At 37.7% G+C, this 25,036-nt stretch overlaps 1 protein-coding gene across 4 annotated transcripts in view; it reads right to left on the bottom strand.

Moving 5' to 3' along the window:
• Window positions 1–24,741, bottom strand: part of TMOD3 (tropomodulin 3) — an 85,323-nt gene extending 60,582 nt beyond the window's left edge. For 3 of the 4 annotated variants that reach the window (XM_007479960.2, XM_056810202.1, XM_056810200.1), the window contains exon 1: window positions 24,600–24,741. The gene's annotated coding sequence lies outside the window, so the exon portion shown is untranslated. Of the gene's footprint in view, window positions 1–1,083; window positions 1,326–24,599 lie in introns of those variants that run through there. The other variant, XM_056810201.1, reaches the window with a different exon arrangement.
• Window positions 24,742–25,036: the final 295 nt, after the last annotated feature.

Here is a 25,036-nt window from a genome sequence, read left to right as displayed (position 1 = left end):
TTAAAAGATTCCTTAAACTTCTTTAAAGCATTGACTATAAAAATGGAGTAACTAGGATACAGAGGGTTGGTCCAAACGCAAGGACATATGGATAAGATATTTAACACACTAAGAAGAGATCAAAGACAGAAAGAAATGAATACTGTGAATAACTATGCTGCCCCAATTGTACAGCTTGATGTTGCTGCCATAGTTGCCACCATTAATTTAGATAAACTTAGTTACATGAAAGCATAGAAAGGAACAAAAAGGAAGTAAAACATATATTCACCAAAAATCTTATTAAAAATATATTACATCTGATTTGTCACTTTCTCCCTTTGAAAGATAGGCCTGATCCTCCATTGATCTAAGTTTGCTTCCCAGAGTATCAGGCGAGTTCAAATTGAGATAGTAATAAACCTTTCTCTCTACAAGTCCTTTCTTAATGGAAGTCCCACTAGGAGTCCACTTCTTAGACCTTCCAGGATTCTAAACCAGTTTGGTTTTCTGGGTTCAAAAAGCTACTGCACTTAAACTATATTTTACTTGTCCCCTTCTTTTCTTCAAGTTCCTTCAAGTTCTACCAACTTCTTTCCTCTTTCTCTTCTACTGCAAAAGCTTTATCAATGGTGTTATCAAAATTCAGAAAAAAATAAGATTCTATTTATTTATTTTTTAAAAAACCCTTACTTCTCATCTTAGAATCAATACTTGGTATTGGTCTAAAGGCAGAAGAGTGGTAAGGACTAGGCAATGGGGGGTCAAGTGACTTGCCCAAGGTCACACAGAAAAATAAAATAAAAATTTAAAGAGAAAAAAAATTATATCAATACATCAAAAATGTATATAAACAATGAAAAAGTAATAATTATCATCTTGAATTTATTTTTCTTACAAGTTGGTTATAACATGAATGGCCAGCAATGATCCCTGTATGATAGTAGTTTCAATAAATTTCAGAGCTAATGGTAAAATATTCAATAGATTTGGTAATGAAATTTCTAAAGATTTTTTTAAAAGATTATTTTCAAGAAGAAAAGAAGTATACTCAAATTCTACTCTGTTTCAGATTGAGTAGACAAACTCTAACCTAATCCTTACCTCAAGTTCCCTAGGTTCAGTTTGGTCCATGGCTTTGTTCAAACTTGGAACCCAAAGCTGCTGTTCCCAGATGAGAATAGCCTCTTCTCCTAGACTGCTACCAACATGATATGGGGGCCTTCTCACTTGGTTAATTATACCATTATTCTCAGCCAATCAGGAAGCATTCTGACTATATGACAGGCTTTAGGTGCTACACCCAAATAACTATATAATCACTCTGTTAACTAACTTCCCTTTCCGCCCTAACTTAAAATATGAATAAGGAAAATACAATGTTGAATACCTCATGGTTACCATCACCTCGAAAGTCAGAAAAATTCAGGCCAACATACAGAATGAACATCCCACAAAATAAGCAAAACCCTCTTTTTTTTGGTGGGGGAGGATATATTCTTCTCTTTCTCTCAATATTTCCCCCTATCCTTCCAAAAATGTTCTAAAAAAAGATATTTGGCAGGTAGAAAAAGAAAAAAGTTTACTTGGGAAGAGGTTATTGAGGCCATCATTTACATGAATCTTTCACGAAAATATGTAAAAGTCTCAGTCTTTTAAGGATGTGTACATTGGGAGAGCAACATTAAGAAAGGGATAGGGTTGCAATATAAGTTATAGCAACTATACTTCATTTGCTTTCTTTCTTAGCTTGGCAGCCAGGCTGCTTCCTGTTTGTCTCCACCCTTCACTCTACAGAAGGGGCCTTGCTAAGGAAGACATAGCCAAAGTATAGTCATGACCTAATCCACTCCTAGATATATGTAGTAAATGCCGCAGTGATCACACCATCAGCGCAACTCTTATCAATAAAATGCTTTTCTAGAATTTTGTTTAACTGAATTACTGCATAGAGGAACAAAAAAAAAAAAGGATATTTTAAATACTTAAAACAGAACTGACAAACACTTTGGGGCTAAGGTGGCTACTGAATTATTATTATTGTTTGTTTTTAATCTTTGTTAATTAAGTTTAAGAGAAGCTTTCACAAATAAGATTATAGACAAACCCAAATGTGGGAAGGGAATTTTGTATGAAGAAATTGTCAGTATTCCATCAAACAAAATGCTGAATCTATTCCAAAACACAAACTGGAGACTAATCTGAGACTTTCCCCACAAAGAGGAAGTATCATCTAATGACTCATTCTTCTTTGCACAAGAATTCTCTTAATCTACCAAGTCAATAAATATTGGGCTATAGGTGACCTAAAAATAAAACAGGCCAGGCCTAAAAGAAATTATGCCCCACATAAGCAGGCCTTCAGAGAAGAGCAAACATTCTTCTATTCTTCATTTTTACTTTTTATGATCAAAACCCCTCACCAATTCCTAAATTACTTGTGTTCTAACACAAGTTTTAGTTTCTTTTTCCTCTGTACTTTATTTTATTCCCCAATAACATATAAAAAGTTTCTAACATTTATCAAATACTGAGTCTAGAAATTCTCTCCCTATCTTCCCCCAACCTGGGCCTACATCCCTTGAGAGAAGAAGTAATCTAGTTTAGATTTTACATGTGCAATCATGTAATTTAATTTTTCATTTTTTAACAACTAAATGCATTCCATGACTACCAACTGCCACCCCCAGAAAAAATTATAGGATTCTCTTCTTTCTACATTTTGCAGTAGAGTAACAATCCCACCTGCATGATCTTCCTATATCACTACTTCTCAAACTGGAGTTAAATGGAGTAGGTCACAATAGATCAAAAACCTGATCCATCACATAGCTACTTAGGTATGTGCTGATTTGTAAAGATTAAAATTTAGGGAATATGGGGAGACTGAGGCATCTGAGGCAGGTAGAAATTAGTTTCTCTCTGCAAGAAGTATTATATTTTTTAGAGGTTTATTAAAGGTTAAAGATTAAAGAATATACAAGTAAGAAACATGTGCCTAGGCCAGAGGCCTAGACAAAATAACCTCACATCACGCAAGAGACGCACCTGCTCCAAAACGGAAGTCCAAAAAGAGCCAAGAGAGAGAGCCTCTCAAAAGCCTTTGAATCAGCTTAAATACCTTCTCGATCTCGGCCCAGGTGAGATTACAAGGCATTCTGGGGAAGTGGAACAAAGGCTCGTGGGGATTGTAGTCCTGTATTCGAGTCTATTTTTTACATTTATTTTACATATATTTTACATAAATTTTTAATCTTTACAGATTGCAGTGCTTGAAAAACCAATTGGGCTTAGTTATCCAATCTTAACCCTGCTGTATTGTAATCATTTCATTCTTCCATGACTGATGTTATCATCCTCAGCACCAGAGTTCTTATGGGACCACCTTTTGCCATCTCCCTTTTTGGCAGAGAATATTGTCTTCTATTTTACTGAGAAACAAAGGCAATTCACCTGATCTCACTTCTCCCTATTTGTTACCTCAAAACTTCTAAGTTATTCTTTCTCATTTTCTCTTTGGTATCCATCTCTGAGAAGAAGGCAGCCCCTCCCTTGGCCAAGTCAAATCTTAGAATTGTGCCTCGAATCTTATATCCTACTCCCATCTTCTCCAGGAGCTTGCCCCTTTGTTTTGTTTTGTTTTGTTTATCTCTTGCTTCTTACTTTCATCTCTAATCCATCCATTTGCTCCCTGATTCCTGGAAATATGTTTTCATGAGATTCATCTTTATTCCCTCAAGTTTCTGTTCTTTTTATCTTTTTCTCCTTTCATAGGTCAACTCCTAGAAAGTACTATCTTTACTTATTGCCTCTACTTCCCATTTACTTCTCAAACCATTGTGATTTGGCTTCTGATCTAAAACTCTTCTAAAACTATTCTCTCCAAGAGAACAATAATCTCACCTATTCAATTTTTTTCTCAGTTCTAAGATTTTCTAAAGTATCTGACACTGACAACCGCTTCCTCTTAGATATGTTTTCCTCCCTGCTCTATCTTGGTTCTCCTTCTACTTGGCTAACAGCTCCTCAGTCTCCTTTGCCAGATGATTATTCATTCTTCTGTCCACTATATGTATAGTTCCCATGGGTTCGATTATCATCTCTATATATGACTCTCATATCTTTATAGCCAATCCTAATTTAACTCTGGAACTCTAGTCCCATGTTCCTAAATACTTACTAAATAGCATCCCTGAGATGTTCCATTAGCATCTCAACTCGATATGTTCAAAATGTAACATTTATATTTCCCTAAACTCAATCCTCTCCCCAAAATTCTTTATCTCTGTCAAGTGCACAAATATGCTACCAGTCACCCAGATTCACAAACTTGGGAGTCATCATTGACTTTTCCCTCTCCACCATTCTCCCCACTCCTCCATAACCAATTACTAGCCAAGTCTTGTCAACTCTAAATCCGTAACATCTCTTTCATCTGTACTCTTCCCTCTATTCACCACAGGCTTTGCTCAGGTACTCATCATCTCTAATCTGGCAACTGAAATGAAGTAGTAGAATGGAAAGAACACCAGATTTGTAGATGCAGAAACTGGGTTCAAATCCTGAAGGTGTCATTTATTTTAAGTAGCCCAAAACAAATCTTAACTTCCCTTGGTCTCATTTTCTTCATCTGTAAAATGAGAAGGGTGAACTAGATGACTGCTAAGGTCTCTTCAAGCTCTAAATCTATGATTTTTATGACCAGTCTCTAGTCTTTCTAATCATTATCCACAGAGAATATAATATACTAACTTAATATTCCTAAGGCACAAGTCAGACTGTGTCACTCCCTGCTCAAAAATCTCAAGCATCTAGAATAAAATACAAAATCCTTAGCCTGGCATGTAAAACTCTTCATAATCTATCTCCAACCTACCTTTATAGATCCTTTATTCAGGAATTTGACATTCCCAACCAAACTGGCCTACTAGTTGTTCCCCCTCCCATCTCCAAGTGTTAGTCCTATTGAGGTCCTATGTCTGAAATTCACTCCAACCCCAATCTCTTACAATCATTTCAATCTCTTAAAATCTCTTAACTTCCCTCAAGACTTAGCTCAAATGCCACCTCCTTTATGCTTTCTTGCTCTCCCTAGCTGTTAGCACCCCGCCCCCTTCTGTTCAAATTATATTTATCTCTGTTGAATCCCCCTGGTCAACTATAATCTTTTTTTTAAAAACCTTTTCTTCCATCTTAGAATAAATACTGTGGGTTGGTTCTAAGGCAGAAGAGCGGTAAGAACTAGGCAATGGGGGTTAAGAGACTTGTCCAGGATCACAAAACTAGGAAATATCTGAACTCATATTTGAACCTAGGACCTCCCATTCCTAGGCCTGGCTCTCATTCCACTGAGTCACCCAGCGGCCCCCTCAATTATAATATTCTTAAAAGCTGGGGCCACTTCACCTTTGTCATTATATCCTTAGAGCTTAACACACAAGCATGCTCCTAATAAACATGTCCTTCTTGTTATCACACACACACATGCTTCCCATTTCCGTGCTTTATATTATCTCCATTGCTTAGGCTGTATTCCTTCCTCATTTCCAGTTTCTAGAATCTCTTTTGTTTTCTTCAAAACTCAGCTCAAACATCACATTCTTTCTTTCTTTTTTTTTTTAACCCTTACCTTCCATCTTGGAGTCAATACTGTGTATTGACTCCAAGGCAGAAGAGTGGTAAGGGCTAGGCAATGGGGGTTAAGTGACTTGCCCAGGGTCACACAGCTGGGAAGCGTCTGAGGCCACATTTGAACCTATGACCCATCTCTAGACCTGGCTCTCAATCCATTGAGCTACCCAGCTGCCCCCAAGCACCACATTCTACATGAAGCATTACTAATTCCACCAGCTGCTAGTGCTCTCTCTCCTCAAAAATTTACATATATTTTGCATATACTGATATATTTAATTTTATCTTCACCAATAGAAAGTAAGCTCCTCAAGGGCAGCAACTACTTCATTTTTGTCTTTGTACTGCTACCTAGCAGAGTGCCTGACATAGATACATAAGCACTTAATAAATTTACTTGTTGATTGCACTCTCCCAGTTTCTGCTATTTAAAACCAAGAAGATATAAAGGTTCTAATTTCTTTTTCTCATTTAAACATTTCAAAAAGTGGTAATCAAGCCTCTCAAAGAAAGGAAATGGATTTTTGAGATTTAGAATAAACATTGTAAAAGAATGTTAGAAGGATTTTGAAATCAGAGAAGGAGACTTAAGCAGATAGATTCTTAAAAAGTTTTAGCATCCAGAGGCAAGTTTTAGAAGGGACTACATTGCATATCCATCTACAAATCTTACTATTCATTAATTCTTTGTCTTCGCTATTTATCCCTACCTCTTCATTTTAGAAATAGATTGCCCACTTTCTGTTCCAGCATTGACATACATTTTTAAAAATACACTTTGTACTCTAGATCATATAGTCAATAGGTATAACAAAATTAGTGTTTTATGAAGAGGTCATTTGGCACAAAAGAGTCTTTGAGGAGACTTTTGAGGAACTTCCTCCCCAAAATACTAACAGCAAAAGAAAAATGAATTTTCAGTTTTACAATAACAATTTTCTATTTCTAAACAGCTTTGAACAGAATCTTTTTTATAAAAATATTTTATTCTACCAATTATATGTAAATAACAATTCTCCACATAAGTTTTCTGAAGTTATATGATCCACACTGTCTTCCTCCCTCCCTTTCCTTCCCCTTCCCAAGAGATTTGGTAAGCAATTTGATTTAGATTACACATGTATTATCATGCAATTTACAATTCCATATTGTTCATTTTTGTAAGAGAATAATTATATAAAGCCAAAACCCCCAAATAGAAACCCAAATAAACTAAACTGAAAAATAATATGCTCGGGATACATTCCAACTCCAACAGTTCTTTCTCCCGAAGCGGATAGCATTCTTCATCATAAATCCTTTAGAATTGCCCTGGCTTATTGTACCGCAGAGAGCCGCTAAGTCTTTCACAATTGATCATTCCACAATATTGCTGTTATGAACAGAATCTCTTTAACTGAATTTTGCAAATGGAAAGATGGACCAAGTACAACGGGACCTTTCTTCATGGAGAAAAGATCTGAAGAAACTACTTTAACTCTGTAGAGGCCATGCTTCCAAGCAATGTGTTTTTAGACCCTACAATCTCAAGGGAAAGGTCCCCCCATGAGATTTCTGCAGCTGGAGTCGAGTGGGAAGAACTACAAACAGCTGGTTTCTAAGTGATTTTTACAAAGCAGGCTCTGCTTAGGCTCCCCTGTGGTCACACAGCAAACTTCCCAGATTCTTAAGTTTTCTTTGCTTTAAAACAGTTTACTTTCGGGGGCAGCTGGGTAGCTCAGTGGATTGAGAGCCAGGCCTAGAGATGGGAGGTCCTGGGTTCAAATCTGGCCTCAGCCACTTCCTAGCTGTGTGACCCTGGGCAAGTCACTTGACCCCCATTGCCTAGCCCTTGCCGCTCTTCTGCCTTGGAGCCAATGCACAGTGTTGACTCCAAGACGGAAGGTAAGGGTTTAAAAAAAAAAAACAGTTTACTTTCACCAACTTAATTTCCCACTACTCTCCACTTTGATTTGGCTAGATTTCTGTGCATTTTATCCTCTATCTATTCCTTTGTAAAACTGTTTCCCAACTCAGAGTGAGTGCCCTTCCTCTTAATGTAAAGATTAAAATTTAGGGGAGATGGGGAGACTGAGGCAGGTAGAAATTAGTTTCTCTCTGCAAGGAGTATTATATTTTTTAGAGGTTTATTAAAGGTTAAAGATTAAAGAATATACAAGTAAGAAACATGTGCCTAGGCCAGAGGCCTAGACAAAATAACCTCACATCACGCAAGAGACCGCCTGCTCCAAAGTGAGAGAGAGAGAGAAAAAGAGAGAGAGAGAGAGAGAGAGAGAGAGAGAGAGAGAGAGAGAGAGAGAGAGAGAGAGAGAGAGAGAGAGAGAGAGAGAGAGAGAGAGAGAGAGAGAGAGAGAGAGAGAGAGAGAGAGAGAGAGAGAGAGAGAGAGAGAGAGAGAGAGAGAGAGAGAGAGAGAGAGAGAGAGAGAGAGAGAGACTCAAAAGCCTTTGAATCAGCTTAAATACCTTCTCGATCTCGGCCCAGGTTGAGATTACAAGGCATTCTGGGGAAGTGGAGCAAAGGCTCGTGGGGATTGTAGCCCTGTATTCGAGTCTATTTTTTTTTTCCCCGTATGATCATTTTTGGAAAAATTAATTTCCCCCCCAAAGGATCATAAAAACATAATAAACTTCAAAGATTATAATACTGTGAGGATAAGAGAAAAAAGAATAAAACCAATAATTGCTGAACACATTGACAAAAAGCCATTAGGGGGCAGTCCCCTTTGGCATAAAAGTATACATACAAATAAATGTTCAATCAACCACACCCAAAGTTCAATTTTGTGCAACTTGTGGTCTGGAGGCTTCTTCATGGTGGCTTCTCCAACAGTTCAGTTCTGGATTCAGAGAGGTAGCATCTTCTTTACCTAAAATTCTTCTCAAAAGGAATTTAAACTTTGCAATTTAAATAATGATTTTTTTTCATTCCCCCGTGTTGTGGGTGATTGAAAGATTCAGAATCAGTTAGGGATGCATGGCTGAGGTATGAGGTATATGAATCAATTGGCAAGAGATATTAAAAAGACATCAGAAAATCCAAAAGAAAAGAAAAATTTCTGGATGAAAATATAGACTATCAAAGTCTTATATGTAAAAATCCCAAGTAGAAGAAAAATAAATCTATAACAGGTCCTTCAATCAGGGCCCAATCAAAATGATCTAAGTAATGATTTACCCAGTCAGTAGCCAGGACTACAGAAAGGTACCACACTATGAGAGGTAGAAAAGGGGACCAGATTATATGAGCCAAAGTTTCAGGGATACTCGTCTGTGAGTATCTTCAGGGTAAGTGTGGATACAAGGAAAGCCTATGTCTTAACACATGTTAAACATAGTAACCTCGAGTCTTCACACTAGGTTCAAGACCTTTGTATTGGCCTAGAAGTGCATCAATCCATCCTAGATTGGCCTTTCTTTGGCCCTATGAAATGGCTCTTGTGTGTATCTCTTGTCCTGGAATCAGACAGAATCATTAAGCAAAGTCCCATAATTTATTTAAATAATTAGTAGCATCATTTTTATAGTCACAAGCCTTTTAGGGCATGTATTAGCAAATGTATCTTAAACTTAAAAATCAAAAGGTTAAAGAAAATCTTAATACTGGTGACATGTGCTTCAAATATAAAAAGGAGAGAAAAAAATAATAAAAAAACTGAAAAAGTATATTGCACATGCAAGAAAAATATAATAATAAAAGAGCTTTAAAAAATTCAAAAATATAGCTTATAATCATTGACACTCTGTGTCAGTTAAGAAAATATAAAATACAAGGCTTTCTCACCAAAAAATGAGATCCATTTCCTCTTTGTATCTGGCCATGATCACTGTGAGTAGAAGGCAAATGAATTGAACAAGGTTAACAATTTTTTCATCTTTAAAAATACAGTAATACAACTATGCAGATATCAAAATCCCCAAAATTCTCAATAGCCCAATTAATTACAATAGCAAACAAACACACCTTCATATTTCACATAAGTTGCTGTATGACATTTTTAAAACCTATGAATTGATGGACATTTGTCACAATTTTTACAAACACAGCAATCCTTCAACCTTGGTATTTAAACATATTTTTTAAAACAAAGTAAAACTCATCTTGAGTTTAGAACATAATCAAGAAATCTATATATCATTCTGGTAGAAGTAAAATAGTGAGCTGAAGAGCATAAATAAAGGGGTGCTCCTTTTTCTTAGAGGCTTATAGGGATACAAATGCCCTGAGATTAACTGCCCAACTTCCATTCACATGTGGGAAGGTTGGGGGTTTATAAAATGTATTTCACTTCAGCTAATGGGCCTTATCTCGTGGTAGAGGCAGGCAAAAATAACCAGATTGTTAAAAAAATTCCAAAAATCATATTTAAAAAACCCTTAAAATCAAATCATTTGAGGTATTTAGCACATTAAAATTCCAAAGATTGTTAATACAATTATAACCAGTTCGGAAGTCCATCTATCCTCAGCAAAATAGAAAAAAGCTGTTTTTTCATATATGGGCTTATTCACAATAATATTTGTTCAACACAGTTATAGGGGAAAAACAACAGAATTTTAAAACTCAGTACATTCAAAATAAATTCAATCAACCTTCAGTTCACAGAATAATATTCAATCCAGTAATATATGAACTTAAAATCACAAAGTTATATCTTAAACAAAATAATGCAATAGAATACAGAGATTTTTTTATAAACCATTGGAGTGTGAAATGCCTTAGAATATAGCCTTTAGTCTCTTCAAAGTTCCTTGGGGTTTTTTTTTTGTTTGTTTGTTTTTAATTATCCATTTAAATGTCTATTGTCCAAAGGTAGAGTAGTAAAGGCTAGGCTATGGGGTTCAAGGGATCGGTCCAGGGCCCCATAGCTGGGAAGCATCAGAGGCCAGATTTTAACTAGAGACCTCCCTTCTCTGGGCCTGGCTTCCAGTTCACTGGGCCACCCATTTTCCTCCCCAAAGTTAAAGTTGAATCTTTGGGCTGAGTCTGCTCCCAGACAGGCAGGTAAAATCAATGAAATTGCCAGAAGAGTCAAAAATCCTTTTAAACCCATTGCTTTTTAGGTTTCTGTTTGAAAAGATCTGTTTCTTCTCTCTAGTCTTTTCTCTCTTTCCCCTCTCTGACACCCCTGTGGCCAATACCCCCATCCACATGGAGGCTTAGCCTAAGGGAAAATTGCCCTTTCTCCTTTCCCTCTCTTCTCTCCCATCCACCCACGTGGCCAATACTGTTACCAGCTGGTCACAATGAGTCCTGAGCAATCTGCTCCAAGGATCTGGGTGATGAGCCAACTGGGGTTGTGCTCGAGGGTCTGGGGTGCAGAAATAGGCAGGCAGCGGGCCGGTGAGAGGCCAGGAGCGGCTGCAGGGGTGGGCAAGGCCGGGACCAGGTACCAGGTGAGGACGATCAGGGCTGCAGGCAGGAAGCGGTGGGGCTGAGCCAGGTGGGGTGGGCAGCAGGTCCGGAGCCTGGAGCAGCTTTGCGAGGGTAGAAAACCTTGGCCAGAGAGATATGGCTCAAAAAAAATTTTTTTTCTAGGTACTAGATGTTAAAAGTTGAACTAAAGATCAGAAAAGAATTCAGAAGATTGAGTTTTTTTTTCCCATTAGGTCGCCAAACTGTAAAGATTAAAATTTAGGGGAGATGGGGAGACTGAGGCAGGTAGAAATTAGTTTCTCTCTGCAAGGAGTATTATATTTTTTAGAGGTTTATTAAAGGTTAAAGATTAAAGAATATACAAGTAAGAAACATGTGCCTAGGCCAGAGGCCTAGACAAAATAACCTCACATCACGCAAGAGACGCGCCTGCTCCAAAGCGGAAGTCCAAAAAGAGAAGAGGGAGAGGGAGAGAGAGGGGAGAGGGAGAGGGAGAGGGAGAGGGAGAGGGAGAGGGAGAGGGAGAGGGAGAGGGAGAGGGAGAGGGAGAGGGAGAGGGAGAGGGAGGGAGGGAGGGAGGGAGGGAGGGAGGGAGGGAGGGAGGGAGGGAGAGGGAGGGAGAGAGAGAGAGAGAGCCTCAAAAGCCTTTGAATCAGCTTAAATACCTTCTCAATCTTGGCCCAGGTGAGATTACAAGGCATTCTGGGGAAGTGGAGCAAAGGCTCGTGGGGATTGTAGTCCCGTATTCGAGTCTATTTTTTACATTAATCAAATTCTACCTACCTCAAGTCCCACTTCTATGAAACCCTCCTTAACTACTCACCAATCTTTCGCTCCCCGGCCAGGAAATTCTAATTTCCACCTTAGTATCCTCCTACCCCAGCCCTAAGCATACAGTCTAGCACATAATAAGCACTCAATAGTTATTGACTAATTGAACCCCATATATGCTACAGATGTCCCACTAGATCCCTCAAAGTTTGTACCATTAAAATCATAGGCTAGTTCAAATGAAACAGTATCATCTTCAACATCATCCAGTCCAAGGGTTCTTAACCTCCTTTTTGTGTCATGGACCCCTCTGGCAGTGTAGTGAGGCCTATGATACCTTCTCAGAATGATATTTTTAAATGTATAAAATAAAAATATTTAAGTTTTGAGTTTATGGGCTCTCTGAAACCTATCCATGATCCCAGGATAAGAATCTCTGACCTAGAACTATGTAATTTTATAAATGAGGAAATTAAGGCCTGAAGAGATAAAACAAATAATCAACATAGCTATTTTAGTTAATAAGAGGTAGCACAAGATGGTGGACAGAGCTAGCTAGGTTAGTAGGAAGACCTAAATTCAATCCAATCTCAGAGGCACACCAATTATGTAAACATAGGCAAGTCATTTAACTTCTCAATGACCCAGAGCCAAGCCACACAACAAAGGCCATTTACACAGGTTACAAGATACCTGGAATTTTCTTCCTATCAGTCCCTTATATCAATGCAGAAGCCATAATGAAAATCATTTCTTGGCAAATATGATGAATAAAAACTTGACATCTATAATAAAAAACATTTAAAACGTCACACTTGTAACACTGGTTCACAATGGTTAAAGAATATGAATATATGAAAAAACAATTTTAAAAGGAAAAAACACATAATATTAACCACTTAAAAATGCTCAACTTCACTAATAATCAGAGATGAAAATCAAAATAAACTCCAGTTACCACCTCATGCCCATCAAATTGGTAAATAGAAATACAAGCAATGAAATTCCACGATGGCAAAGTTGTATCAAAACAGATACAACTCATTTTCTGCTGGTGGAATTGCAAACTTGAAGAATTTTCTCAGTATGCAATACAAATTAAAATATAATCATGTCTTTGGATCCAATAATTTCTTTGTTAAGGATATACCCCCATAGATTGCACATTCTATTATATACAATCAATGTTTTGTTGAACTGCCCCATCTCTTTCCTTTTAAACTCTTAGTCACAAAAGAACAACTTTACTGAAATAATGCCTATTTTAAAAAAGTCAGGACTAGATGGAGCACACACTATGATCATGTGAGGGAAAATGAATGAAAATGGATGTAAAAATCCTCATAGAAACTTTGAAAATACTGAAAAGTTTTAATATTTTATGTTCTGAAATAAATTAATTTAAATGTAAATTATTATATAGCAGTTATGATTATTGTATTGATATTTATTCTAGAAAGTCCACCTCTCCTCAAGACTGCTCATAAAACTGGGAGCACCTGGATGCAGTGTTTAATGAAATAACAACACAAAAACTGGAATATGAACGAAAACCTTTGTAAATGCAGAAGCTGAGAAAACACTCAGAATCAGTGAGCTTTTTGAAAAGTACATTAAAGCTAGCACATGTGTACAGTGCCAGTTTCAACTTGGCTCTTACTCTGCCTTTTATAAACATGACCAGATCTCCTTCATCTTAAAAACAAAACAAACAAAAAAATCCCTCTCACTTGAATCTGTTGTTCCCTGAAGTGATCATCCTATCTCTCCTTTCATAGCCAGACTCCCCAAAAAGACATTTTTCTCTTCATTTCCTCACCACTTACACCCTAGTCAGTGGCCTTAAAAACTGACTTCCAACCTCACTATTCAATTTAAACTTTCTACAAAGTTCTCTTTTAATTATTAAATCTGATAATCTTAATTTAGTCCTTTTCCTTCCTGGCCTATCTGCAGCTTTTAACATTGCTGACCACCCCAGTCCTTCCTCCTGAACACTTTTTCCTCACCTAAATCTCTCTTGGTACTCCTATTTCTGACCATTCTTTCTTAATTTCCTTGGCCGGATGGCTATTCATTTCTTTTCCTTTATGTGTGGAGATACCCAAGAGCTCTGACCTTGGTCCTCTTCTATTTCTCTATGGTCTCTTTCTTAGTGATGTCATCATCTTCTTGGGTTCAATTATCATCTTTATTAAGATTAAACCAAACTATATATCTTCATTTCTCCCCTAAGTTCTACTCAAATCACGAAATATTTGTTGAATATCTCCTTGTAGATATACCATAGTTATTTAACTTCAACTTGTCAAAAAAAAAAAAAGCATTTTCCTTACCTCACACCCAAAGCCAGTTCTTAAAATCTTTTTTTTTTTTTAAGGGATCAGCATCCTTCTAGTCACTAAGATTCACAACTTTTAGATCAGCATTGGAGAACATTTTTGAGATCATTGCCCAAACTGCAACTTCAAGTTGCCTGTAAGCCTTCCACACTACCCCAGACAGCAGAGGAAGGTCATCTATATTCAATAATGAAATTGGTCTAAAATTTTCTTTGTTTTTGCTTTTTCTGGCTTAGGTTACAATACCACATTTGGTTCATAAAAAGAATTTGGTAGGACTCCTTCTCTGCCTATTTTCCCAAATAGTTTATATAGTATAGGGATCAATTGTTCTTTAAAAGTTTGATAGAATTCACTTGTGAATCCATCTGGTTCTGGGGATTTTTTCTTAGGGAGTTCATTGATGGTTTGTTCAATTTCTTTTCCTTGTTTGTTAATCTGAGCAATTTATATTTTTGTAAAAATTCATCCATTCCACTTCAATTGTCAGAATTGTTGGTGTATAATTGGGCAAAGTAGCTAGCTCCTAATGATCGCTTTAATTTCCTCTTCATTTGGTGCCGAGCTCACCCTTTTCATTTTTAATACCGATTATTTTTCTTCTTTCCTTTTTTTTAATCAAATGAAGCAACGCTCTACTTTATTTGTCCTCTCCCCCTTCCCCATAAAGTCAACTCCTAATCTTATCCATGGTTCTCTTACTATTTTACTAATTTCTCCTTTAATTTTTAGGATTTCCAATTTAGTCTTTAATTGGTGAGTTTTAATTTGTTCTTTTTCTAGTTTTTTTAGTTGAATGCTCAATTCATTGATGTGTTTTTTTTTCTGTTTTATTGATGTAAGCATTTAGAGATATAAATTTACCTCTAATTATTGCTTTAGTTGTATCCCATAATTCATTTTATTTTTTCAAGTTGAACTTATATATTTTTTAAAAAATATTTTTACATGTTTACATGATTAATTTTCTTTCCCTCCCCTCTTCCCTTCTCCCTTCTGAATCCAATAAGCACTTCCACTGGGTTATACAAATGTTACCACTTATACCAATCTTTTAAAACCAAAACCTTCAATCATATACGCATATAAACAAATGATAGGTCATTTGTTTTTCTTCTGTGTTTCTATTCCCACAGTTCTTTCTCTCGATGTGGATAGCATTTGTTCTCATCAGACCATTGGGATTGTCTTGTAGTAGCAAAGTCCATTACATTGGGTTGTTCCACAATGTCTCCCTTTCTGTGTATAATGTTCTCTTTTTTCTGCTCATTTCACTCTGCATCAGTTCCTGGAGGTCCTTCCAGTTCATAGAGAAATTCTCTAATTCATCATTCCTTACAACCCAGTAGTATTCCATCACCATCATATACCATAATTTTCTCAGCCATTCCCCAATTGATAAATACCTCTTCATTTCCCAATTTTTGCTACCACAGAGCATGGCTATGAATATTTTTGTTCAAACATGTTTCATTATTATCTCTTTAGGGCAAAATCTAGTAATTCCCTTAAATATTGATATACTGTCTCTTCACTGTCATTTTCATTAGTGACATTATTGTTTTTATGATTTGTTCTTTGACCCAGCCCTTTTTTAGTATTAATTTACTTTCCAATTAATTTTTTATTTTTCTTTCCACAGACCCTTATAATTTTTATTCCATTATGACCTGGAAAAGGATGCATTTATTATTTATGCTTTTCTGCATTTGGTTGTGAAGTTATGTTCTAAAACATGATCAATTTTTCTGTAGGTTTCAGGTACTACTGAAAAGAAGATATTTTTCTATTTCCATTCAATTTTCTCCAGAAATCTATTATAAAGTTTTCTAAAATTTTAACCACTTCCTTTACTTCTTTCTTGTTTACTTCTTGGTTTGATTTATCTAGATCTTAAAGGGGAAAGTTGAGGTCCCTCACTAATATAACTTATTGTCTATTTCCTCCTGAAATGCATTTAATTTCTCCATTAAAAATTTTGAAAGTATACCATTTGGTGCATATAAGTTTAGTATTGATATTACTCCATTGTCTAAAGTACCTTTTAGGAAGATGTAATTTCTTTCCTTATCTCTTTTAATCAGGTCTATTTTTGCTTTGGCTTTGTTTGGGATCATAATTGCTACTCTTGTTTTTACTTCAAATGATTCACAATAAATTCTCATCCAGCATCTTACCTTTACTCTGTGTCTCTCCCTGTCTCAAATGTGTTTCTTGTAAACAACATATGTAGGATTCTGGTTTTTAATCCACTCTGTTATGTTTCCATTTTATGGATGAGTTAATCTCATTTACATTCACAGTTATGATTATCATCTGTATATTCCCTTCCATCTTGTTTTCCCCTTTTGATCCTGCTCTTTTTCTCCTTTCACTCTGTCCCTCCTGACAGGTGTTCTGCTTTTAATCAGCTCCCTCCCCTCTTTGCCTTCCTTCTATTACACCCCCCACCCCTTGTCTTATTACCCTCCTACTTCTCTATACTGTAAGATAGGATTCTATACCCCAGTGAATATGGTTGTTATTACCTCTGAGCCAATTACAATGACAATAAGATTTAAGCACTGCCTGTTACCAAGCTCACCCTTCCCTCCATTGTAATAGTTTTTCTCACCTCCTTAGGTGAGATAATTTACCCTATTGCAACTCTCCCCTGCCCCTTTCTTTAATCAATGTAATTCTCTTTTTCATCCCTTGATTTTTTTTACATGTATCATCCTAATCAGCTTCCTCCCACACCCTCTGTTTATATATTCTTCTTCTAATTGCTCTAATACTGATTTTAAAAAATTTAAGAATTAAAATCATCATTCCATGTAGGAATACATACATAGTTTGACCTTGCCAACTCCCTTAAATTTTCCTTCTTATTTACCTTTTTAGGTTTCTCTTGGGTCTTATGTTTGGACATCAAATTTTCTATTTAGGTCTGGCCTTTTCATCAGGAATGCTTGGAAATCTGCTATTTTATTAAATGATCATTTTATTCCCCTTGGAAAAATATATTCAGTTATGCTGGATAGGTGATTTGGGGTTGTAAACCTAGATCTTTTGACTTCTGGAATATCATATTCCAAGCCTTCCGATCCTTTAATGTGTAAACTGCTAAGTCCTGTGTAATCCTGACTATAGCTCCACGGTATACTATAAAGATTAAAATTTATGGAAACTGAGGCAGGTAGAAATTAGTTTCTCTCTGCAAGGAGTATTATTTTTTAGAGGTTTATTTAAGATTGAGAACCTAAGAATATACAAGTAAGAAAAGCATGTGACCAGGCCAGAGAGAGGCCTAGACACAACCACTCACATCTTGCCTGCTAGGTGGAGAACCGCGTGTGCCCCGAAACGGAAGTAAAAAGAGGCCTAAGCCTTTTCACAACCAGGTTTAAATACCCCATCTCGCTCTCGGCCCAGGTGAGAATTCAGTGAGATTAGAGGGCATTCTGGGGAAGTGGAGCAAGGATTTCTGGGGATTAAAGTCCTGGATTTGAGTCTATTTTTACAATCCAAATTGTTTCTTTCTGGATGTCCACAATATTTTCTTCTTGGCTTGGGAGCTCTTGAATTTAGCTATAATATTCCTGGGAGTCGTCATTTGTGAATTTATTTCCAGAGGTAATCTGTGGACTCATTCATTTTCTATTTTATTCTTTAGTTAAAGAATACCAGGGCAGTTTTCTTTGATAATTTCTTGTAGTATGATGTCCAGGTTTTCAAGTACTCCAATAATTCTTAAATTGTCGCTCCTAGATCTATTTTCCAGGTCAGTTTTTTTTTCAATGAGATATTTCACGTTTTCTTGTTTTGATTTTGTTTTATTATTTCTTGTGCAGTTATTAGTTTCTAATTGCCCAATTCTAATTTTTAAGGAATGCTTTTCTTCTATGGGCTTCTGAATCTCATTTCTCTTTTGTCCAATTCTGATGCTATTTTCTCCTTGCATTGCTTTAATTTCTCTCTCCCATTCTTCTTCTGCCTCTCTTAATTAATTTTTAAATCCTTTTTTAATTCCTGTAGCACCTGAGACCAATCTATAGTTTTCTTTGAAGCTTTGTGTATCTTTGCTTTGCTTTCACTGTCTCCTGCTTTTGTGCCTTACTCTTGTCTCCATAAAAATCTTCAACTTTTTTTTTTGTTTATTCATTTTCCCAGCCTTTTTCTTGACTTTCACTTTTAAAGGTGGGGTCTGTTCTTAGGGTAGAGGGGGAATTCTCTTAAACTTCAGTTTTTTCTTGATTTCCTTTAGCTCTATTTCTTGTTTCTGCACGTTTCAGTTTTTCGAAAGTATTATAATGGCCTGTGGCCTGGAGTTTGAAAGCCACTTCCCACTGCTGATACAATCACCCTGAGAATACTGATGGCTTGCTGAGCTCAGACCCTGTGCTCAGAGTCTAGTCTCAGGTTTGGGTAGAAGGAGTTTTGGTCTTACTCTGGGCTTGATCAGGTCAGACACACTGTGGATTGTCTTGCCATAGGGCTTATAACTTTGCTCCTCCTTGAGATTTGGTAGGGACTAGATCTAGGCCTGGTCTAGGCTTACACAGGTCAGCCTGCTGTGGACTGTCTTACACTGGGGCTTGGGACCTTTGCTATTAGCTTACATAGACAAGGAATGCTGTGCTGACTACTTCCCACTGAAAGTCCTCAAGCTTGGCTTTAGGGCTTACATAGAGAAAGTGAGCCACACAGACCATCTCCCACTGAGATTTTGGACCTTACTGCAGGTTGGGACTTAGAGCTTTACAGGGTGTGTGTGAGATTGCACTGCTGTTGGCTTAGGGTCTCAGGGTTCAGATGTTGGCTTGTGCCCAAGTTCAGAACATGGAACAGTAGATGTGGGGTGGAGGAGGCAGCTTACTACCAACTTGAGCCAGTGCTCCTTAGTATAGCCTCCTGTGGGTTGTGCTCCCCCTCTCAATCCTGGGAATCAGATCTTCTCTGCTTAATATTCAAGTTGTTCTCTGAATGAAGGTTACTTCACTCCTCCCTGCTAGTTCTTTCACCATGTATAGAGGTATTATTTTTAAGGCTGGTTAGACTTCTCACAATGGTTTGAGCTTTCCCTGCTTCTACTTCACCATCTTGGGTCTGGCCTTTCTTTTCCATGCATTTTAAAAAATGTTTCAACAATCCTCTTTTCTTTCTCTTTTTCCTCCAACAAATACTTGTAACAAGTGGGAAACACAAAATACTTGTAACAAATAGAAATAGTTGAACAAAACAAACTCTTAAAATGGACAGGTCTGACAACATAGGTCTGGTTGTGTTACCTCAAGTAAATTATCTCCTTGTCAGGAGGTGCATATTATTCTTCATTATAAGTCTTCTGGAATCATGGTTGGTTTACATTAATCAAGGCAGCTAGACAATAGAGAGGATAGACTGCTATGCCTGGAGTCAGGAAGATAGCTTTCTGAATTCAATTCCAGCCTCAGACACTTACAAACTGGTTGCGTAACCTTGAGCAAGTCACTTAACCCTATTTGCCTCATTTTTCCCATCTGTAAAATGAGCTGGAGATAGAAATGGCAGACCACTCTAGTATTTTCCCATGAAAACACCAAGTGGATCACAAAGAGAGACATATGACTGAAACTACTGAACAACATTACATTTAATCACTCTCCTTAAATCTTTCAAAATTATTTTAGAGGGGGCCACTAAGTGGCTCAGGAGACTGAGAGCCAGGCCCAGAGACGGGAGGTCTTGGGTTCGAATTTGGCCTAAGACACTTCCTTGATGTGTCATTCTAAGCAAGTCACTTAATCCCCATTGCCTAGCCCTTACCTCTCTTCTGTCTTGGAACCAATGTACAGTATTGAGACAGAAGGTAAGGGTTATAAAAAAATTATTTTAGAAAAACCCTTTGAAATACAAATACTTATTTACCATTCCTTTTCTAGGAAAAAAAATTTAAATGGCAATGTTTTTTGTTGTTGTTGTTGTTATTTTTTAAATAACCCTTACCTTCTGTCTTGGAATCAATACTGTATATTGCCCAGGATCACACAACTGGAAAGTGTCTGAAGCCAGATTTGAACCTAGAATCTCTCATATCTCTAGGCCTGGTTCTCAATCCACTGAGCCACCCAGTTGCCCCCTGGAAAAAATTTTTTTGATCAGTCTATTTCCAGCATGAATTAGGGATTCAAAGACATAAAAATATGATTCAATTCTGGAAATTTACAATTTAGTAAGAAGAATTAGAACTATCATGCAAGATTATAACTCTACTTTTTAATGAGTCTTTTTTGTTGTGGTTGTCTAAAGTACATTTCCAGAACTTTAAACAAGTTTTCAGATATAACTGTCAAATATAAATGATTTTTGGACTGTTAATTTTTCTTCTTCCCTACATTATTATAAGGAATCAAACTGACTATAGATAATATTATTTATGGATATAGTTATAGCTTTAAAGTCAGGAAGACGTGGGTTTGAATCTGTTTTACATGCTGGCTGTACGTAGGCAGGTCATTTAACTTCTCTGACCTCATTTTCCTTATCCATAAAGTGGAGATATTAATACCCATTATATCTATTTTACAAAATGTCAGTGAAACCAATTAATGCCAGCTATTATTTTTATCAAAAGAAAATTTTAACACTTCAGGTTTTCCTAATATATTATTCATCATGATGGGTACAGTGGCCTACTAGTGGCCAAGAAGAGCTTCAAAGTAGCTCTCATATTTCCCTTTCATTCTGCCTTATACTTTAGGTGTAAAGAATCTGGGGCAAAAAAGTGGTACTTGGTGACAAGAAATAAAAAAGAGATAAACCAAGAAATAAAAGTTCTGACAAGAACAGTTTCTCTTACTTTCTTAAATCCCTCCTTTCCCCCTTAGAATCAATGTTGTGTATTGGTTCCAAGACAAAAGAGAAGGGCTAGGCAATGGGGATTAAGTGACTTTCTCAGCATTACAAAGCTAGGAAGCACCTAGGCCCAAATTTGAATACAGAGTTTCGGTCTCTGGGCCAGGCTCTCAATCCACTGAGACACCTAACTGCTCAGAAGAAGATTGTATTTTCAACTAACACCTCATTTCAGAACCTAAGTATCCTTTTGTTGTCCACCCATTCTTACTTTCATTACTTCCCCTGTTGTCTTTTGGAGTCTTCTTCCTTTTGCCTCTGTTAAATAATGGCTGATGTTCTAACAATTTAGATTAATAAATATTTTATAAATACATTGTTCTCATTTGATCCTCATGGCAACCCTGTAAGGTAAAGATATTACAGGTATTTTTTTTCCAAATGAGGTAATAAACTTAGAGAGAGAATCTTGTTCATGGCCACAACCAATAAGCCCAGCATTCTTTCAAAGTACTCACTTAGTCAAGCAATAAGCACTTATTAAGCACCTACTATACACCAGACACTGGGCAAAGTGCTGCTGATACAAAAAATGGGCAAAATGGGCTTTGCCCTTAAGGAGCTTATTATCTAATGGAGGAGACATTAAGCAAACAAGTACACAGGAACAAGCTACATTCAGATAAATAAAAAATAATTACTAGAGGGAAGACATTATAATTAAAAGGGGCTGGAAATTGTTTCCAAAAGAAGGTAGAATTTTTGGATGGGATTAAAGGAAGCCAGGAGAGAGGAGTCCCTCTCTTCGTTTTCCTTCTCTAAGTCTAACAACTGGAAGGGACCTCAAAAGTCATCTAGTTCAAACCATGAATGCTTTCTACAACAGGAGTTTTAACATGGAATCTAGCAACAGATTTCAGAGGGTCGATGTACTTGGATAGGAGGGGAAAATTATATCTTTATTTTCACTAAGTACTAACTCAAATTTTAGCATTTCTTTTGTTTATTAATGGATTCTGAGTCCATTCATAGGCTTGACCACAACATAATCCCTCCTCTACAACAATCCCCAAAAGTTAATTATCATTCAGACTCAACCCAATGGGAAACTAATTCCTGAGGCAAGCATTACACTTTTGGAAAGTTAAAATCACCAGAAAGCTTTTTTTCCCCCCATTGAATCAAAATTTTCTATCATATCTTCCCTGTGTCTTCTCTTCTCCAGGCTAAACAGCTCTAATTCCTTAAACTATTCCCCATATGGCATGGTTTCACTTCTCTATCCCTCTCCAAATGTCCTCTTCTGGGGGTACTTTATAACCATTAGGATTAAAAAATAATTTCCCCAGGAAAATGGATATATTCTCAAGTACTCCTTACTCCAAATCATCAACATTGCCTTACCTTAATGCTAGTACCTTTTAAGACTATCTCCAATTTTTCTTGTGTATATCGTGTTTGTACATAGTGGTTTGACTTTTGTTTCACTTACATTGTGAGCTCTTTGAGTGCAGGGACTAGTTTCTTTCTTTGACAAGCAAGTTAGCATAGTGGCTGGCACAAGGAAAGCACTAAATAAATGCCTGTTAACTTGACTTATTGTCTCACAACATACTATGTTCCCTGTTCTCCATCTCTCCCAATTTGAACCATTGAGATTTTGAAGAATGTGATGAAAGGGAAAGTGAAGGATTTGGAATCAAGAGATCAGGGTTCAAATACAAAATCTGCTACTTACTACTACTGTGTGACCTTTAACAAATCCTAACACCTCTCTCAGTTACTTGATTTGGACTTGTTGAATTTTAAAGTTTGTTCCAAATGTAAATTTATGGTTTTATGATTCAGACAGTGGGGATGACAGGCAACCAAAGTGATATAAGCCTCATTTGGAAAAGGCAATGGATCTTACTCTTGCATTAGAAGTGCCACACCTAGAGTCAAGAAAACATCTTCTGAATTCAAATTTGATCTCAGATGCTTATATGCTATGTGACCCTGGGCAAATTACATAACACTTTGCCTCAGTTTCCTCATCTGTAAAAGGAGCTGGAGAAGGAAATGGTAAATTACTATAATATCTTTGCTAAGAAAATCACAAATGGGGTCATGAAGAGTCCAACACAACTGAACTACAACACAAAACTAAAGGGAAAGAAAGCATGGGATAGTGGAAAGAACAATGGATTTAGAGTCAGAAAACTTGAATTTTAGTGTTGTTGAGAGTAAACAATCATTTCCTCATCTACATATAATCTAATTATAGTACTTACAGCTCTAACAACCTTAGAATCATAGCGTGGAAAGCACTTTGTAACAGCTATAAGATTATACTATATAAAAATCTAAGTGCAGTTTCAAACTCTCAAAGCTTATAGTATGTTATATACAAGGTAGGTTTTGTTTCCTTTTTCTTTTTTTGCATTTCTTTGTATTACAGGCTATTAGTACAGTTCCTGGAACATATATTAGGTACTTAGTAAATGCTTGTTGGCCATACAAGGCAGTGAGGTATAAAGATAAAAAATATTTCCTTGCCCTCAAGGAGCTTACATTCTACAGGAATGAAGAAACTGAGGCTAAGAGAAAGAAGTCCAGGCAACAAGCTAAAGGAGATTTTGGTATATTCTGATTCCCTTCTATTCTTTTTTGCTTTGACTTTTAGACTCTTGGAAATGAAATTATGTGTGTTATAATAAACTGGACAGGTCTAGCAATTAATTAAAACTATTGAAAGTTAAGGTAAAGGATTCTCAAAACCACTCTCAAGGGGGAAAGGGTCCATTGCGATCCGGTTATCCAAATAGGCAAGTCTCTGCATTTATCTCCAATTAACACACCTATTTCCTGTTGAAGTTATGACCTGGGATAGGTTTTACCGTACATTTCACTACCAGAAGAGCTTTTTGCGTTGAGAGACGCCAATGGGAAGTTGGAAAAGTTATCCTTAACAAAACAGTAAATCGTGGCAATTTAGTATTCTACCTGTAATACAGGATTTATTTTTTAAAAAGGGAAATTTCAACTTCGGTAAGGCAAATGCCCAGAGACGTAAACCTGCCCTCCAGACACCTGTATAGAAGACTGCATGGTACATGCCCACTCAGGTCAGATGGGAATAAGGAATTTCAATACAGCGCAAGGGATACTTAAAATGCAAGTGCAACACCAGTCGGATAAATATTTCGTGACAGCTGGATGTGTACCGACAACTTTGTGGAGCCTCCGTGACCGCCAGTCTTGCCCAGATTGCCGGAGGTGGGGCGTGCCAGGCTCCTTTCGGAGCCGAAGTTTCCGGCAGCAGAGCAGGGAGCCAGCGGCTAAAGCCCCGAACGCCCGCAGGGCCGGGCCGGGCGCCGCCTTCCGCGGGCCGCCCGCTGCAGCGATACCTGAGGCATCCCTTCCGCAGCCCCGGGGGCTCTCTCGAGCACCGCACTACGGCGCGCGGGCAACGCCCCGCCGGCCTGACTTCCTCCTGTAGCCGCCGGATGCGCCCCCCAAAACCCAGCCCGCTGCTCCCCTCAGTCGGCGGCAGAGGAACCGGAGAGAAGAGGGAGCCGGGAGGGCGGCAAAGCGAGGAAACGACCGCTCCCTCCTCAGCCACTAGGGCCGGTCCAACAACCCGCCCCGCATTCTCGGAGCCGACAGACTTCCCGGAAAGTTCGAGGGGGGCGGGGGGCTCTCACCTGACGCCCAACGAGGGCTGCCAGTCGTCTCCGCCGCCGCCGTCCACTTCCTGGGTCTCCAGTCCCAGGTGCTCCGCTCGGACCCCACTACCAGAGTCACTCGTCCGCAGCTATATCAACTCTTACCCAGACACTCGCAAAGGCTCCAGCCCCTCCCGCCGTCCCTGCGCGCGTGCGCCTGCGTGCTTTTCGATTGTGGGGCGTCATGGGAAGTGTAGTCCCGTAAAGGATTGGTGAGACTTCTCCCTGGGATCAAAAGTTTAGAACTAGAAAGAACCGTAGAGACAATGGAGTTCACGCCCACGCCACGCCCCCATTTTACAGAAGGGGCAACTGGGGCATGTGAGGTTAAATGACTCACCCAGGGCCACTCTAGCTTGAGATCAGAAGTTTAGAAAACTGAAGGAGTTTAGAATTTAAAGAGTATGAGTTTCTCC

This window comes from Monodelphis domestica, chromosome 1 (assembly GCF_027887165.1).
Source record: "Monodelphis domestica isolate mMonDom1 chromosome 1, mMonDom1.pri, whole genome shotgun sequence".
NCBI lineage: Eukaryota > Metazoa > Chordata > Mammalia > Didelphimorphia > Didelphidae > Monodelphis > Monodelphis domestica.
The sequence above is the reverse complement of the archived record's forward strand: the minus strand, read 5'-3'. Positions and strand labels throughout refer to the sequence as shown.